The 17,357-nt window shown below is 44.5% G+C and overlaps 1 protein-coding gene and 1 pseudogene across 1 annotated transcript in view; one reads left to right on the forward strand and one right to left on the reverse strand.

Moving 5' to 3' along the window:
• The window catches only part of LOC123999558 (ferritin, middle subunit-like), a 203,199-nt gene that overhangs the window by 90,189 nt on the left and 95,653 nt on the right, over positions 1–17,357 (forward strand). The window lies entirely within an intron of this gene.
• The window catches only part of LOC123999550, a 95,727-nt pseudogene that overhangs the window by 36,184 nt on the left and 42,186 nt on the right, over positions 1–17,357 (reverse strand).

Here is a 17,357-nt window from a genome sequence, read left to right on the forward strand (position 1 = left end):
ATGTCTCGCTCAATCTACCAACAGACTGTCCGCCACCTCATCAGGAGCATGCCCAGGCGTTGTAGGGAGGTCATACAGGCACGTGGAGGCCACACACACTACTGAGCCTCATTTTGACTTGTTTTAAGGACATTACATAAAAGTTGGATCAGCCTGTAGTGTGGTTTTCCACTTTAATTTTGAGTGTGACTCGAAATCCAGACCTCCATGGGTTGATAAATTTGATTTCCATTGCTAATCTTTGTGTGATTTTGTTGTCAGCACATTCAACTATGTAAAGAAAAAAGTATTTAATGAAAATATAATATTCATTCAGATCTATGATGTGTTATTTTAGTGTTTCCTTTATTTTTTTGAGCAGTGTATATATATATATAGAGAGCGGGAGAGAGCGAGTTCGTTGAAGTTGGAAGTTCACATACACCTTAGCCAAATACATTTAAACTCAGTTTTTCACAATTCCTGACATTTAATCCTCGTAAAAATTCCCTGTCTCAGGTCAGTTAGGATCACCACTTTATTTTAAGAATGTGAAATGTCAGAATAATAGTTTAGAGGGACTTATTTAAGCTTTTATTTCTTTCATCACATTCCCAGTGGGTCAGAAGTTTGCATACACTCAATTGGTACTTGGTAGCATTGCCTTTAAATTGTTTAACTCAGGTTAAATGTTTTGGGTAGCCTTCCACAAGCTTCCCACAATAAGTTAGGTGAATTTTGGCCCATTCCTCCTGACAGAGCTGGTGTAACTGAGTCAGGTTTGTTGGCCTCCTTGCTCACACAAGTGAGCAAGGAGGCAAGTTTTTTTTTTCAATTCTGCTCACAAATGTTCTATAGGATTGAGGTTAGGGCTTTGTGCTTTGTTCCTGACTGATGTCTTGAGATGTTGCTTCAATATAGCCACGGAATTTTCCTCCCTCAAGATGCCATCTGTTTTGTAAAGTGCACCAGTCCCTCCTGCAGCAATGCACCCCCACAACATCATGCTGCCACCCCCGTGCTTCACGGTTGGGATGGTGTTCTTCGGCTTGCAAGCCTCCCCCTTTTTCCTCCAAACATAACGATGGCCATTACGGCCAAACAGTTCTATTTTTGTTTCATCAGACCAGAGGACATTTCTCAAAAAAGTACAATCTTTGTCCCCATGTGCAGTTGCAAACCGTAGTCTGGCTTTTTATGGAGGTTTTGGAGCAGTGGCTTCTTCCTTGCTGAGCGGCCTTTCAGGTTGTCGATATATTACTTGTTTCACTGTGGATATAGATACTTTTATACCTGTTTTCTCCAGCATCTTCTCAAGATCCTTTGCTGTTGTTCTGGGATTCATTTGCATTTTTCGCACTGAAGTACGTTCATCTCTAGGAGACAGAACGAGTCTCCTTCCTGAGCGGTATGGCGGCTGCATGGTCTCATGGTGTTTATACTTGCATACTATTGTTTGTACAGATGAACGTGGCACCTTCAGGCGTTCAGAAATTGCTCTCAAGGATGAACCAGACTTGTGGAGGTCTACAGTCTTAACTGATTTCTTTTGATTTTCCCATGATGTCAAGCAAATAAGCACTGAGTTTGAAGGTAGGCCTTGAAATACATCCACAGGTACACCTCCATTTGACTCAAATTATGTAAATTAGCCTATCAGAAGCTTCTAAAGCCATGACATCATTTTCTGGAATTTTCCAAGCTGTTTAAAGGCACAGTCAACTTAGTATATGTAAACTTCTGACCCACTGGAATTGTAATACAGTGAATTATAAGTTAAATAATCTGTCTGTAAACAATTGTTGGAAAATGACTTGTGTCATGCACAAAGTAGATGTCTTAACCGACTTGCCAAAACTATAGTTAACAAGAAATTTGTGGAGTGCTTGAACAATGAGCTCTAATGACTCCAACCTAAGTGTATGTAAACTTCCGACTTCAACTGTATATATATACATACATCTCCCAACTTCAGTTTCTTGGTCAAGTTATCAATGTGTTGTTTAAAATTCAGCTTTCATCTAACCAGATCCATAGATACTTATAGGAGGTGCCCCCTACCAATTTACTGGCCTTTTATAGTTCAAATCTGCAAGCGACTCCATCTGTTAACTTTCAGGGAAGAGAAAACCATACATTTCCTTTTCTACGCATTAAGCAGACGTTTCAATTGGAAAAGCTGCCTTTGAAAAACATCAAAAGCCAACTGTAAGTCCTGAAAAGCCTTCTCAATATTAGATGCGCTAGGATAAATAATTGTGTCATCAGCGTACAGATGGAGAGTTGCAGAGTCAACAGTCTTCCCTATTATCATGTACAGTGGGGCAAAAAAGTATTTAGTCAGCCACCAATTGTGCAAGTTCTCCCACTTAAAAAGATGAGAGAGGCCTGTAATTTTCATCATAGGTTCATTTCAACTATGACAGACAAAATGAGAAAATAAATTACAGAAAATCACATTGTAGGATTGTTAATTAATTTATTTGCAAAATATGGTGGAAAATAAGTATTTGGTCACCTACAAAACAAGCAAGATTTCTGGCTCTCAAAGACCTGTAACATCTTCTTTAAGAGGCTCCTCTGTCCTCCACTCGTTACCTGTATTAATGGCACCCGTTTGAACTTGTTATCAGTATAAAAGGCACCTGTCCACAACCTCAAACAGTCACACTCCAGACTCCACGATGGCCAAGACCAAAGAGCTGTCAAAGGACACCAGAAACAAAATTGTAGACCTGCACCAGGCTGGGAAGACAATCTGCAATAGGTCAGCAGCGTGGTTTGAAGAAATCAACTGTGGGAGCAATTATTAGGAAATGGAAGAAAAACAAGACCACTGATAATCTCCCTCGATCTGGGGCTCCACGCAAGATCTCACCCCGTGGGGTCAAAATGATCACAAGAACGGTGAGCAAAAATCCCAAAACCACACGGGGGGACCTAGTGAATGACCTGCAGAGAGCTGGGACCAAAGTAACAAAGCCTACCATCAGTAACACACTACGCCGCCAGGGACTCAAATCCTGCAGTGCCAGACGTGTCCCCCTGCTTAAGCCAGAATATGTCCAGGCCCGTCTGAAGTTTGCTAGAGAGCATTTGGATGATCCAGAAGAAGATTGGGAGAATGTCATATGGTCAGATCAAACCAAAATACAACTTTTTAAAAACTTTTTAAAAACTCAACTCGTCGTGTTTGGAGGACAAAGAATGCTTAGTTGCATCCAAAGAACGCCATACCTACTATGAATCATGGCGGTGAAAACATCATGCTTTGGGGCTGTTTTTCTGCAAAGGGACCAGGACGACTGATCTGTGTAAAGGAAAGAATGAATGGGGCCATGTATCGTGAGATTTTGAGTGAAAACCTCCTTCCATCAGCAAGGGCATTGAAGATGAAACGTGGCTGGGTCTTTCAGCATGACAATGATCCCAAACACACCGCCCGGGCAACGAAGGAGTGGCTTCGTAAGAAGCATTTCAAGGTCCTGGAGTGGCCTAGCCAGTCTCCAGATCTCAACCCCAAAGAAAATCTTTGGAGGGAGTTGAAAGTCTGTGTTGCCCAGCAACAGCCCCAAAACATCACTGCTCTAGAGGAGATCTGTATGGAGGAATGGGCCAAAATATCAGCAACAGTGTGTGAAAACCTTGTGAAGACTTACAGAAAACGTTTGACCTCTGTCATTGCCAACAAAGGGTATATAACAAAGTATTGAGATACACTTTTGTTATTGACCAAATACTTATTTTCCACCATAATTTGCAAATACATTTTTAAAAATCCTACAATGTGATATTCTGAATTTTTTTTCTCATTTTGTCTGTCATAGTTGAAGAGTACATATGATGAAAATTACAGGCCTCTCTCATCCTTTTAAGTGGGAGAACTTGCACAATTGGTGGCTGACTAAATACTTTTTTGCCCCACTGTATATACCTTGTTAAAAAAAAGGATCAGACCTAAAATTGAGCCCTGGGGAACTATTTTTGTAAGCCTTGTAAACTCAGATGTCACACCCTCCTGAGCTACACACTGTGTTTTGTCTGAAAGGTAGTTCTGGAACCAATCCAATGAATCAACACTTAAACCAACCTTTTTTTAGTCTATACAGGGCATGGTCAACAGTGTCCAAGGCCTTCGATAAGTCAATCAAAAAGTAAAAGGCAGTGATCTGTCTTGTCCTGAGCATCTAGAATATTTTATTTTTTAAATATTTTTTTTCACCTTTATTTAACCAGGTAGGCAAGTTGAGAACAAGTTCTCATTTACAATTGCGACCTGGCCAAGATAAAGCAAAGCAGTTCGGCAGATACAACGACACAGAGTTACACATGGAGTAAAACAAACATACAGTCAATAATACAGTATAAACAAGTCTATATACAATGTGAGCAAATTAGGTGAGAAGGGAGGTAAAGGCAAAAAGGCCATGGTGGCAAAGTAAAAACAATATAGCAAGTAAAACACTGGAATGGTAGTTTTGCAATGGAAGAATGTGCAAAGTCGAAATAAAAATAATGGGGTGCAAAGGAGCAAAATAAATAAATAAATTAAATACAGTTGGGAAAGAGGTAGTTGTTTGGGCTAAATTATAGGTGGGCTATGTACAGGTGCAGTAATCTGTAAGATGCTCTGACAGTTGGTGCTTAAAGCTAGTGAGGGAGATAAGTGTTTCCAGTTTCAGAGATTTTTGTAGTTCGTTCCAGTCATTGGCAGCAGAGAACTGGAAGTAGAGGCGGCCAAAGAAAGAATTGGTTTTGGGGGTGACTAGAGAGATATACCTGCTGGAGCGTGTGCTACAGGTGGGAGATGCTATGGTGACCAGCGAGCTGAGATAAGGGGGGACTTTACCTAGCAGGGTCTTGTAGATGACATGGAGCCAGTGGGTTTGGCGACGAGTATGAAGCGAGGGCCAGCCAACGAGAGCGTACAGGTCGCAATGGTGGGTAGTATATGGGGCTTTGGTGACAAAACGGATTGCACTGTGATAGACTGCATCCAATTTGTTGAGTAGGGTATTGGAGGCTATTTTGTAAATGACATCGCCAAAGTCGAGGATTGGTAGGATGGTCAGTTTTACAAGGGTATGTTTGGCAGCATGAGTGAAGGATGCTTTGTGAAATAGGAAGCCAATTCTAGATTTAACTTTGGATTGGAGATGTTTGATATGGGTCTGGAAGGAGAGTTTACAGTCTAACCAGACACCTAAGTATTTGTAGTTGTCCACGTATTCTAAGTCAGAGCCGTCCAGAGTAGTGATGTTGGACAGGCGGGTAGGTGCAGGTAGCGTTCGGTTGAAGAGCATGCATTTAGTTTTACTTGTATTTAAGAGAAATTGGAGCAAATATCACCGACAACCTTAATTACTGCAATAATTGTACAATGCTTGGCTCCAAAAACCCGACGGGAATTGAGATAAAACTGAGTTATTGTAAAGAAAGTCTTTCAACTGCGAGTTCACCAGGTTTTCCAAAACATTTGCCAGTGCAGACAGTTTAGATAAGAGACGCTTGTGATCCAACAGGGATAACCCCCTCCACCCTTATGTAAAGGCGTGACGCAGGCTGCTTTCCAGACGTAGGCTGCAGGAATGCCTGCTCACAGAACTGTGTAAAATGTACTTGGACTATGAACTCGAGGGGGCACTTTTTGGTGTCTATAACGCAACTGCAACTGCACACCGGTCACTTAAATCATTAGGGAAAATACCAACGGCCGAGTATTTATGGGGATGGTTAATAACATCAATAAGTGTTGAGTTAAGAGATGTCTTTTGGACTGAGTCTTTGTGACTGCATTTATAATGTGAGTAAAATGCAGTGTATTGCACAGTTTGGAGATAACCAGTCCCAGTTTATAGGACCATATAATTTCCTCCCCAACCACGCATCAGTTCAGCCAGAGAATCCAGGGATTCTACTTTTGCAGGTGGAGGTCTACGACATCCCATTATATCTTAAGTTCACAGCTTTCGATAACTGCAGTTTCAATGCTAAAAACTCAAACTGTTTTGGTTTAGATAAAGACCGTAGCTCAGTAGCCACATATCTGTCTAATATAGATGGCTATACGTCCTCCCCCTTACTTCGCCAGTCACAGCGATAAACATCATAACCATCCAAGCCTCGAGACTGATTTGGAACAGATTTCTTTAGCCAGGTCTCGGACAGAATTAAGACATCTGGGTCAGCAGTGTGAACCTAGACTTTTATCATGTCAATTTCCGGCATTAGGCTCCTCACATTAATATGCATCAGTCCCAACCCTGATCTAGTTTTAAAATAATTTGAAGTGGGAAGTTCATCCATAGCCAATGGGCCTGGGTCTAGGGGGAATGCTTCCTGATCCATAGCCAATGGGCCTGGGTCTAGGGGGAATGTGTCCTGATCCATAGCCAATGGGCCTGGGTTTAGGGGGAATGTTTCCTGATCCATAGCCAATGGGCCTGGGTCTAGGGGGAATGTTTCCTGAGCCATAGCCAATGGGCCTGGGTTTAGGTGAATGTTTCCTGATCCATAGCCAATGGGCCTGGGTTTAGGGGGAATGTTTCCTGATCCATAGCCAATGGGCCTGGGTCTAGGGGGAATGTTTCCTGATCCATAGCCAATGGGCCTGGGTCTAGGGGGAATGTTTCCTGATCCATAGCCAATGGGCCTGGGTTTGAGTGAATGTTTCCTGATCCATAGCCAATGGGCCTGGGTTTGGGTGAATGTTTCCTGACACCTAAAGCAGACAAATAATAAAACACCGTGATGTGTTTCTTCCTCAAATCTCTCTGCACTTTGATGATTTCAAATAATCCAAACTACAGTCATCTGATACAACAAACACCGTTTTCAGCCAGACCAAACCCTGTAGATGGAAATGTTTTATGAACATGTCACAGTAGGAGTCAAACGGTAACACAATGGGATCCCTCTGAAAGATAAAAGCTGCTATAACATCAGTTAAAGTAGAGTCTAGCAGTATCTATGGGTGAGGGAGATGAGATTGCACAGTCTGAATGATCAAAAACAATAAGCCATAACCCATGTACGCAGCAATTAAAACCATTTGTACAAAAATACCCATTTTAACCACTGAATCCAACAGTTCACTACCACAAAAAGAAAACAACTTAAAATATGCCGAGTCAGTCTTTTGAATCCTTAAATGCCCTAAAAAAAAATGCTGTAGCCTACACGTCTAGTAGCGTTAGAAACCAAGTGGGTGCCCGAGCTTTCGTGCCTTGGTTACTGTGACGACCCTTCCACTTTGTCTGCCGTATCCTCTCTCTGCTCTGGTTTTCTTTATTAGGATGTCGGTGGGCGGAGCCGGGAGGGTCGTCAGCGAAATGGGACACACCTGGACCCAGGTGTGTCCCGGGATAAATACACCTCTTCCACAATCATTGAAGAGGCTCTCTCCATGCAGACACACGGTTTGATTTTGGTTGTGGCGTTTTTGTGTCCGGCTTGCTTTGGCATCTTTCAACACTCCTCGTGATCACATCTATACACGAGACCACTCACTTAGAAATTTTCTGAAAATTATGTCATGGCTTTAGAAGCTTCTGATAGGCTAATTGACATCATTTGAGTCAATTGGAGGTGTACCTGTGGATGTATTTCAAGGCCTACCTTCAAACTCAGTGCTTCTTTGCTTGACATCATGGGAAAATCAAAAGAAATCAGCCAAGATGGTATGATGGCGCTGGAGGAGATGGTCGCCGTTTTACGGTCTCCTAACCAATTGTGCTATTATGTGGGGATTTTTGCGATAGTTGTAAATTATTTTGTACATAATGTTTCTGCAACCGTATCTTACAGCAGAAAAGAGCTTCTAGATATCAGGACAGCGATCACTCACCTCGGATTAGACAAAGATTTCTTCAACAACAACAGCAGCAGCAAGCAGGACTCACACGATATTCTCCAAACACCCCACAGGACAGACATCCCAATCATTCACAAAAGGAAGCTACGCAGAGGAAGAAGAGTCGGATGCCTCGTCCGGACCAGCAGAAGACAACTAGGAAAGCTGTCGTTACCGTCAATATTACTCGCCAACATGCAATCATTGGACAATAAACTAGACGAGGTACGATCACTAATATCCTACCAATGGGACATCAAAAATTTATATCCTATGCTTCAAGGAACCGTGGCTGAATGACAACATGGATATTCAGTTAGCGGGATACACGCTGCACCGGCAGGATAGAACAGCATACTCCGGTAAGACGAGGGGGGGGGGGCACGCGGTCTTTGCATATTTGTAAACAACAGCTGGTGCATGAAATCTAAGGAAGTCTCTAGATTTTGCTCGCCTGAAGTTGAGTATATTGTAATAAACTGCAGGCCAAACTACTTGCCTAAAGAGTTCTCAGCTATACATTTCGTGGCTGTTTATTTACCACCACAGACAGATGCTGGCGCTAAGACCGCACTCAGTCAGCTGTATAATGAAATAAGCAAACAGGAAACCACTCACCCAGAGGCGGCGCTCCTAGTGGCCGGAGACTTTAATGCAGGGAAACTTTAATTCAGTTCTACCAAATCTCTATCAACATGTTAAATGTGCAACCTGAGGGAAAAAAATTCTAGATTTACATTTACATTTAAGTCATTTAGCAGACGCTCTTATCCAGAGCGACTTACAAATTGGATCACCTGTACTCCACACACAGAGATGCGTACAAATCTCTCCCTCGCCCTCCATTTGGTAAATCTGACCACAACTCTATCCTCCTGATTCCTGCTTACAAGAAAAAATGAAAGCAGGGAGCACCAGTGACTCGGTCTATAAAAAAATGGTCAGATGAAGCAGATGCTAAACTACAGGACTGCTTCACTATCACAGACTGGAACATGTTCCGGGATTCTTCCGATGACATTAAGGAATACACCACATCAGTCACTGGCTTTATCAATAAGTGCATTGATGACGTCGTCCCCACAGTGACTGTACGTACATACCCTAACCAGAAGCCATGGATTACAGGCAACATTCGCACTGAGCTAAAGGATAGAGCTGCCGCTTTCAAGGTGCAGGACTCTAACCCGGAAGCTTACAAGAAATCCCGCTATGCCCTGCGACAAACCATCAAACAGGCAAAGCGTCAATACAGGGCTAAGATTGAATCAAACTACACCGGCTCCGACGCTCGTCGGATGTGGCAGGGCTTGCAAACTATTACAGACTACAAAGGGAAGCACAGCCGCGAGCTGCCCAGTGACACGAGCCTACCAGACGAGCTAAATCACTTCTATGCTCGCTTCGAGGCAAGCATCACTGAGGCATGCATGAGAGCATCAGCTGTTCCGGATGACTGTGTGATCACGCTCTCCGTAGCCGACTTGAGTAAGACCTTTAAACAGGTCAACATACACAAGGCTGCAGGGCCAGATGGATGACCAGGACGTGTGCTCCGGGCATGTGCTGAGCAACTGGCAGGTGTATTCACTGACATTTTCAACACGTCCCTGATTGAGTCTGTAATACCAACATGCTTCAAGCAGAACACCATAGTCCCTGTGCCCAAGAACAGAAAGGCAACCTGCCTAAATGACTACAGACTTGTAGCACTCACGTTCATAGCCATGAAGTGCTTTGAAAGGCTGGTAATGGCTCACATCAACACCATTATCCCAGAAAACCTAGACCCACTCCAATTTGCATACCGCCCAAACAGATCCACAGATCATGCACTCCACACTGCCCTTTCCCACCTGGACAAAAGGAACACCTATGTGGGAATGCAGTTCATTGACTACAGCTCAGCGTTCAACACCATAGTACCCTCAAAGCTCATCACTAAGCTAAGGAACCTGGGACTAAACACCTCCCTCTGCAACTGGATCCTGGACTTCCTGACAGGCCGCTCCCAGGTGGTGAGGGAAGGTAGCAACACATCTGCCACGCTGATCCTCAACACTGGAGCTCCCCAGGGGTGCGTGCTCAGTCCCCTCCTGTACTCCCTGTTCACCCACGACTGCATGGACAGGCACGACTCCAACACCATCATTAAGTTTGCTGATGACACAACAGTGTAGGCCTGATGACCGACAACGACGAGACAGCCTATAGGGAGGAGGACAGAGACCTGGCCGGGTGGTTCCAGAATAACAACCTATCCCTCAATGTAACCAAGACTAAGGAGATGATTGTGGACTACAGGAAAAGGAGCACCGAGCACATCCCCATTTTCATCGACGGTGCTGTAGTGGAGCAGGTTGGGAGCTTCAAATTCCTTGGTGTCCACATCAACAACAAACTAGATTGGTCCAAACACACCAAGACAGTTGTGAAGAGGGCACGACAAAGCCTATTCCCCCTCATGAAACTAAAAAGATTTGTTTTTTTTTAAACTTTATTTAACCAGGCAAGTCAGTTAAGAACAAATTCTTATCTTCAATGACGGCCTAGGAACAGTGGGTTAACTGCCTGTTCAGGGGCAGAACAGCAGATTTGTACCATGTCAGCTCGGGGGTTTGAACTTGCAACCTTCCGGTTACTAATCCAACACTCTAACCACTAGGCTACCCTGCCGCATGGGTCCTGAGATCCCATGAGAGCATGTTGCATCACTGCCTGGTACGGCAATTGCTTGGCCTCCGACCGCAAGGCACTTCAGAGGGTAGTGCGTACGGCCCAGTACATCATTGGGGGAAAGCTGCCTGCCATCCAGGACCTCTACACCAGGCGGTGTCAGAGGAAGGCCCTAAAAATTGTCAAATACCCCAGCCACCCCAGTCATAGACTGTTCTCTCTACTACTGCATGGCAAGCTGTACCGGAGTGCCAAGTCTAGGACAAAAAAGGCTTCTCAACAGTTTTTACCCCATAAGTGTCCTTACCCCATAAGAGTCCATAAGAAGCCATAAGAGTCCTGAACAGGTAACCAATGGTTACCCGGACTATTTGCATTGTGTGCCTCCCCTGTTTACACCTGTTGTATTCGGCGCACGTGACAAAGAAACTTTCATTTGATTTGAAGACATCAGGGAAAAAAACTAAAAAACTCAACAAGTCTGGTTCTTCCTTGGCATAGCCAGGTGCTAAAATAGAACTTGGTTCTATTTGTCACACTTGATGCGCTGCAAGTCCTGCCTCTCCCATCTCCTCATTGGTTTTTAGGAGTATATACCCACATGGGTGATTGAAAGATGAACTGAGGTCCACACTCCAGTCCAGTTGGTAGTGGTAATGCACCTTAAAGTTGGTTACCAACTGCCATATAAAGTCCAAAAAACAAGAAGCCTGAAGGAGGAGAGATTACTATAAACTAACCCGGTTTACCCTTTTATATTTGGATTAATTGTTGGAGTAGAGGACCTTGTGCATTTCAGGTAAAATAACAACCCAGGTAGCCAGTTGCGCTGTGTTTCCTCCGACACATTGGTGCGGCTGGCTTCTGGGTTGGATGCGCGCTGTGTTAACCTCTTACCTCCACCCGACATGCAGGCGTCCCATTTGGAAATCTGGAAATGCAAATGCGCTACGCTAAATGCTAATAGCACTCGTTACACCTCAAACGTTCATTAAAACACGCATGCAGGGAACTGAATTAAAGCTACACTCGTTGTGAATCCAGCCAACAAGTCAGATTTTTAAAATGCTTTTCGTCGAAAGCATGAGAAGCTATTATCTGATAGCACGCAACACCCCTAAAGACCCGCAGGGGACGTAAACAAAATAATTAGCATGGTCGGCGCTACACAAAATGCAGAAATAAAATATAAAACATTCATTACCTTTGATCATCTTCTTTGTTGGCACTCCTAGATGTCCCATAAACATCACTATTGGGTCTTTTTTCGATTAAATTGGTCCGTATATAGCCTAGATATCGATCTATGAACTGTGTGATCAAGGAAAAAAACAGCGTTTTATAACGCAACGTCATTTTTTTTTTATTAAAAAAGTTGACGATAAACTTTCACAAAACACTTTGAAATACTTTTGTAATGCAACTTCAGGTATTAGTAAACGTTAATAATCGATCAAATTGATCACGAGGCGATGTATATTCTATAGCTGTACGTCTTGAAATAATGTCCGGATAAATCTCAACCAAAATATCCGGTCGGAGACCGGAAGAAATGGGCTGTCTCTTCTTCGTTTGACCAAGAAACAAATCCTAGGCAAATGACAAGACTGTTGACATCGTGTGGAAGCTGTAGGTATTGCAACCTCGGCTCCAGGTAATGTGGTTTCTATTCAACAATACATTCAAGTGGCGCATTGATATATTTTCCAGTTTTCAGTGATCAGATTTTCCTGCGCTTTTCGATGAAACGCACGTTCTGTTATAGTCACAGCCGTGATTTAACTAGTTTTAGAAACGTCTGAGTGTTTTCTATCCACACATACTAATCATATGCATATACTATATTCCTGGCATGAGTAGCAGGGCGCTGAAATGTTGCGTGATTTTTAACAGAATGTTCGAAAAAGTAGGGGTTAGGATCAACAGGTTAAGAAGCAGTGCGGCTTGGTTGGGTTGTGTTTCGGAGGACGCATGGCTTTCAACCTTCATCTCTCCAGAGCCCGTACAGGAGTTGTAGCGATGAGACAAGATAGTAATTACTAACAAGTGGACACCACGAAATTGGGGAGAAAAGGGGGTAAAAAAAATTATAATAATAATAAAAAATTTAAAAAACAATGTTTATCCCAGCACAAATTAGCTAACAACAGCAAGCTTCATGCTTTTCGACCTGTCCCCAAATTAATATAGTGTGATCAGAGTTCGTTTTGATATTTCAACCTGCGTGTCCTGATCGCGTCTGGTGTGGGGGGACAAAATCAACATGCGCACGATGCCGCACGTGAGCAGTCTGGTCAGCATTTTAGAATGCTAGCGCGTTCAACAGCTGCTGCAGGAATGTGCTGACAGGGATTTTGCCCAGTGTGTGGATATGGTCAATGCGCCCAGTCACCTTGCAGTATGCTACCGCACAGTGAGGCAGCAGTGGTCCCAGTAGACGGGCCAATCACCGGTGGCGAGTCCACCCAGCAGGGATATCCTGAGCTAGGAAGCCCAGCGCATCTAGACGTTATGGCACAGCGCAGATACCGACCTCTGGCTTCCACCACACAGCACAGCATGGCAGGAAAGGAGTCAGAAGACTCCGGTAGATTGCCGGAACACAGATGGAAAACCTGACCTTGGAGGAGTATCCAAGCCTAGTCGGCCCAAGCAGTGTCTAGACAGTCAGTCACAGCACAGATGCATCCTCTCTCGGCTTTCATGTAGAAACCGGCAGAGGTCACTGCTTGGTTAACTAGCGATTTTTTTTTGATTGCGTTGATCCTGTAGGATTTTATATTTTGCCACTTGTTCGTTGACAACTCTCTAAGTAATAAAAACTTGTAACACTTGACACAAACAAAGTGTGACACAACACGCTTAGCGAACACTGCCCTGCCCGTAGAAATGTAAAGTGTCGGTACCATGCCTTACGAGCTGAAATACAAGATCCCAGGACTAAACCGCATGTTCAATGGAAATCCTTAATTTAAATCGTTTTTTTTTTTTAGTCTAGGACTAGGCGGGAAACGGACCCTACAACTTTCAAACAGACTGAGCCTAGATGGAGTAAAAGAAAGCAAAACAGAAAAACTGCGATTGAAATGTAGATGAAGGTAACAGGAAAGAGATCAGGTTCAAAACCTCTCTGCTCTTATTGTATTTGTTACATTTTGTAGCAACCTCTTCTCCTCACCAATCCTCTCTCCTGTCTCTTCTTACTTACATTTTAGTCATTGAGCAGACACTCTTATCCAGAGCGACTTACAGTAGTGAGAAAATACTCAGTAGTGAGTTTTTTCATACTTTTCTGGTGCTCGTCCCCCATGGGAATTGAACCCACAATCCTAGCGCTGCAAGCAGCCATGTGCTACCAACTGCGCTACACAGGACTAACAACTGTGCTACACCTGTCTCCTCTCCTGGGCTGTAAGCTGTGCTGACAGAAGGAGCTCTTTCAGCTGTGTGAACTCACCAGCTGATCGGGACTGGCATGTCCACACACACACACACACACACCTATGTATTACTAGTGTGGGTGGATGGCTAGTGCAAGAGGGAAATAGGCGTATATGATGTGCAAATGTATGTAAGTGTGTGTGAGTGCAGTGTTTCCCCATATTCATTTAGCAGCAGTGGCCCACCACTGCTACAGTTTTGCCACCGCTACAAAAAATATGATGTAATATTTTATATATATATAGATTTCTGCCAAGATGCGCTTTTAAATGTATAGTCATTGGCTCAATGATTGAAAGTCTATGGTGTGTGTGTGTGTGTGTGTGTGTGTGTGTGTGTGTGTGTGTGTGTGTGTGTGTGTGTGTGTGTGTGTGTGTGTGTGTGTGTGTGTGTGTGTGTGTGTGTGTGTGTGTGTGTGTGTGTGTGTTTTTGGGATAGGTATTTGAAGGTAATGTCTGTGTTCGAGTACTCATGAAAACAAATGTACAGTACTGGCATGTTTGCGTTAAACATGGCTGAAGGCGAAAAAAGCTTGTGGTATGCCATCGGTTGTTCCAAATACTGCTTGTTCTGATACACAACTATAACATTCACTGCCCTTGACATACTCACATCTGACAGATGTGTTGTCAGCGCTTTTAAATGTAACCTGCTAAATAGTTGCATTTCAACATTTTGAGCACACAATATTTAATGGGGGCCAAACACCGATTCCAGTACTTGAGTACTTGTGTGTGTGTGTGTACATGCGTGTGTGTGTTTCGCTCTGAGTAGCCTACATGTGTAAATTGAGGGGCCCTCTCTAATGCCATTTTACATGCTTCTCAACTTCTCTCTTGTCGTAACTAATCCTTCTCTCAATCCACCCCTCCAACCCTCCACCCGCTCTACTCTTCAAGTTTAATTGCTTTTCTGTCCACTGTCAAACAGCGTTTTGACAGGCCAATCTTCCCAACCAAATATTTATAAACGTTAAAGCCGATGTGTTGAGAGCTCCCCAGCAGAGAGAGAAGGATGAGGGTGGAGGGGTGGCTGGGGGGGGTAGATTATGGGATCACCCTGCTCTATACAGAGCTACGGTGTCTAGCTGACTTCATCAGCGTGTGTGTGTGTGTGTGTGTGTGTGTGTGTGTGTGTGTGTGTGTGTGTGTGTGTGTGTGTGTGTGTGTGTGTGTGTGTGTGTGTGTGTGTGTGTGTGTGTGTGTGTGTGTGTGTGTGTGTGTGTGTGTGTGTGTGTGTGTGTGTGTGTGTGTGGCCTCAGCTTCCCTATTTAACATGGTTACAGATCCACTTCATTTCTCCCCACACTCTCTAATCGGGTTAACTCTACATACTGGAGAGGGATGGAAACACACACACCACATACCCACACATGCGGTCATGGTAGAAAGGGAGGATTGTGATGGTTGGGAACCATAATCTGACAGAGTGCTATTTAAGACTGTTCCAGTATCTTAACTACAGTACAGTGATTCAGACATGGGGTATATGTTGTGGTACATTGGGTTAGTTTCATGTGACTCAGAGGCAAGCCGAGACACCACATCATGTAGAGAGAGTGATCGGTGTAATTTGATCCTAATATTGTCATATTAGTGTGCGGGATGCTGCAGGTCACCAGTCAGTCAGTCACTCTAGATAGATTCCAAATATACTGCATCCTCACACACAAACACACCACACACACACAGGTGCGTGCACACACGCACACACACACACACCTCTCCTCCCCTTCCCTTCCCTCCCTCCATCCCTCTCCTCCCTCCCCTGATCTACCCACCTGTCCTGTTGATCTCGATGATCTCCTCCTGGGCCAGAGGGCAGTCCCCTCCCCCCAGGCTGCCTGAGCTCACCATACCCGGCCCGGCGGTGGCCATGGCCAGGGCGTCAGGCTTGCAGTAGTTGGGCGAGCCCGGCATGGTGGGCCGAGGGATGTGCTTGCCCTTCCTCTTGGGCAGCTTCTGCTTGGCCATGGCCAGTGAGTAGTACATGCCAAAGTTGTTGACGATGACGGGCACAGGCATGGCGATGGTCAGCACCCCCGCCAGGGCGCACAGCGCGCCCACCAGCATCCCCGACCACGTCTCGGGGTACATGTCCCCGTAGCCCAGAGTGGTCATGGTGACCACGGCCCACCAGAAGCCAATGGGGATGTTCTTGAAGTTTGTGTGTTTGGCGGCCGTTGGGTCGTCAGGATCGGCGCCGATGCGCTCGGCGTAGTAGATCATGGTGGCGAAGATGAGCACTCCGAGGGCGAGGAAGATGATGAGGAGGAGGAACTCGTTGGTACTGGCACGGAGCGTGTGGCCCAGCACCCGCAGGCCCACGAAGTGACGAGTCAACTTGAAGATACGCAGGATCCTGACAAAGCGCACCACTCGCAGGAAGCCCAACACGTCTTTGGCGGCTTTGGAATCCAGGCCGCTCAGCGCCACCTCCAGGTAGAAGGGCATGATGGCAATAAAGTCAATGATATTGAGGGTGCTACTGAAGAACTCTTTCTTGCAGGGGCAGAAGATCACTCGCATCATGACCTCGATGGTGAACCAGATGACGCACGTTCCCTCCACATAGGTGAGCCAGCCGTCGGTCACCACCTCGTAGACAATCTCCTGGCGCGTCACATTGTCCACCGTCACGTTCTCTGTTTTGTTGTAGATGGTGTTGAAGGCCTCGTGCGTCTCCAGGCAGAAGGTGGTGATGGAGATGAGGATGAACAGAAGGGAGAGGAACGCACAGTACTGTAGGAGAGAAGAGAGGGAGAGAGAGATGGTTAGGTTCAAGTTTTTTTTTTTACTTAGTTGCCAGTTACAGGATTATGTTTCTTGGGCTCATTGAATTCTCACCGAAGCCTAACCCAAAGGATCACGTGGATTTACAGATGAATGTCATTCACATACTGGTATCACTGAAAACATGCAGCAACTGAGGTTAACCTAAACTGATTTTTTTTTTAAACATAAAAAACACCAATGTTCCCAGACGCACGAATAGATCTGTTTGACACAGTTTTAGGTCTAACGCCAACGATTACACAGAAACTCTGATGAACTCAGCAGGTCAACTGAACAAACCACATAGCAACCATGCAGTTAGGATTGGGGAGTAACGGATTACATGGGTTACTAAAATTTTTTTTTTTACTCTGACCGCAATTCGTTACGTTACCAGCAAAAAATATTGTAATCCGATTACAGATACTTTTGAAAAACTAGATGGTTACTTCTAGGATTACTTTTACATTCAGAAAAGACGTTTGCGCCAAATGTATTTGACACCTTTCTGTTCTTTCAATGACATTCAAATCAGCATGGGTGCACATTTCAGTTTGTTTCCGCCTGAGCGAGTCTGACCACAAGTCAGAGACCAATAATGATGACACACCAAATTAGCTGAAATCACTCAGTTC

Source organism: Oncorhynchus gorbuscha, linkage group LG16 (assembly GCF_021184085.1).
Source record: "Oncorhynchus gorbuscha isolate QuinsamMale2020 ecotype Even-year linkage group LG16, OgorEven_v1.0, whole genome shotgun sequence".
NCBI classification, from domain to species: domain Eukaryota; kingdom Metazoa; phylum Chordata; class Actinopteri; order Salmoniformes; family Salmonidae; genus Oncorhynchus; species Oncorhynchus gorbuscha.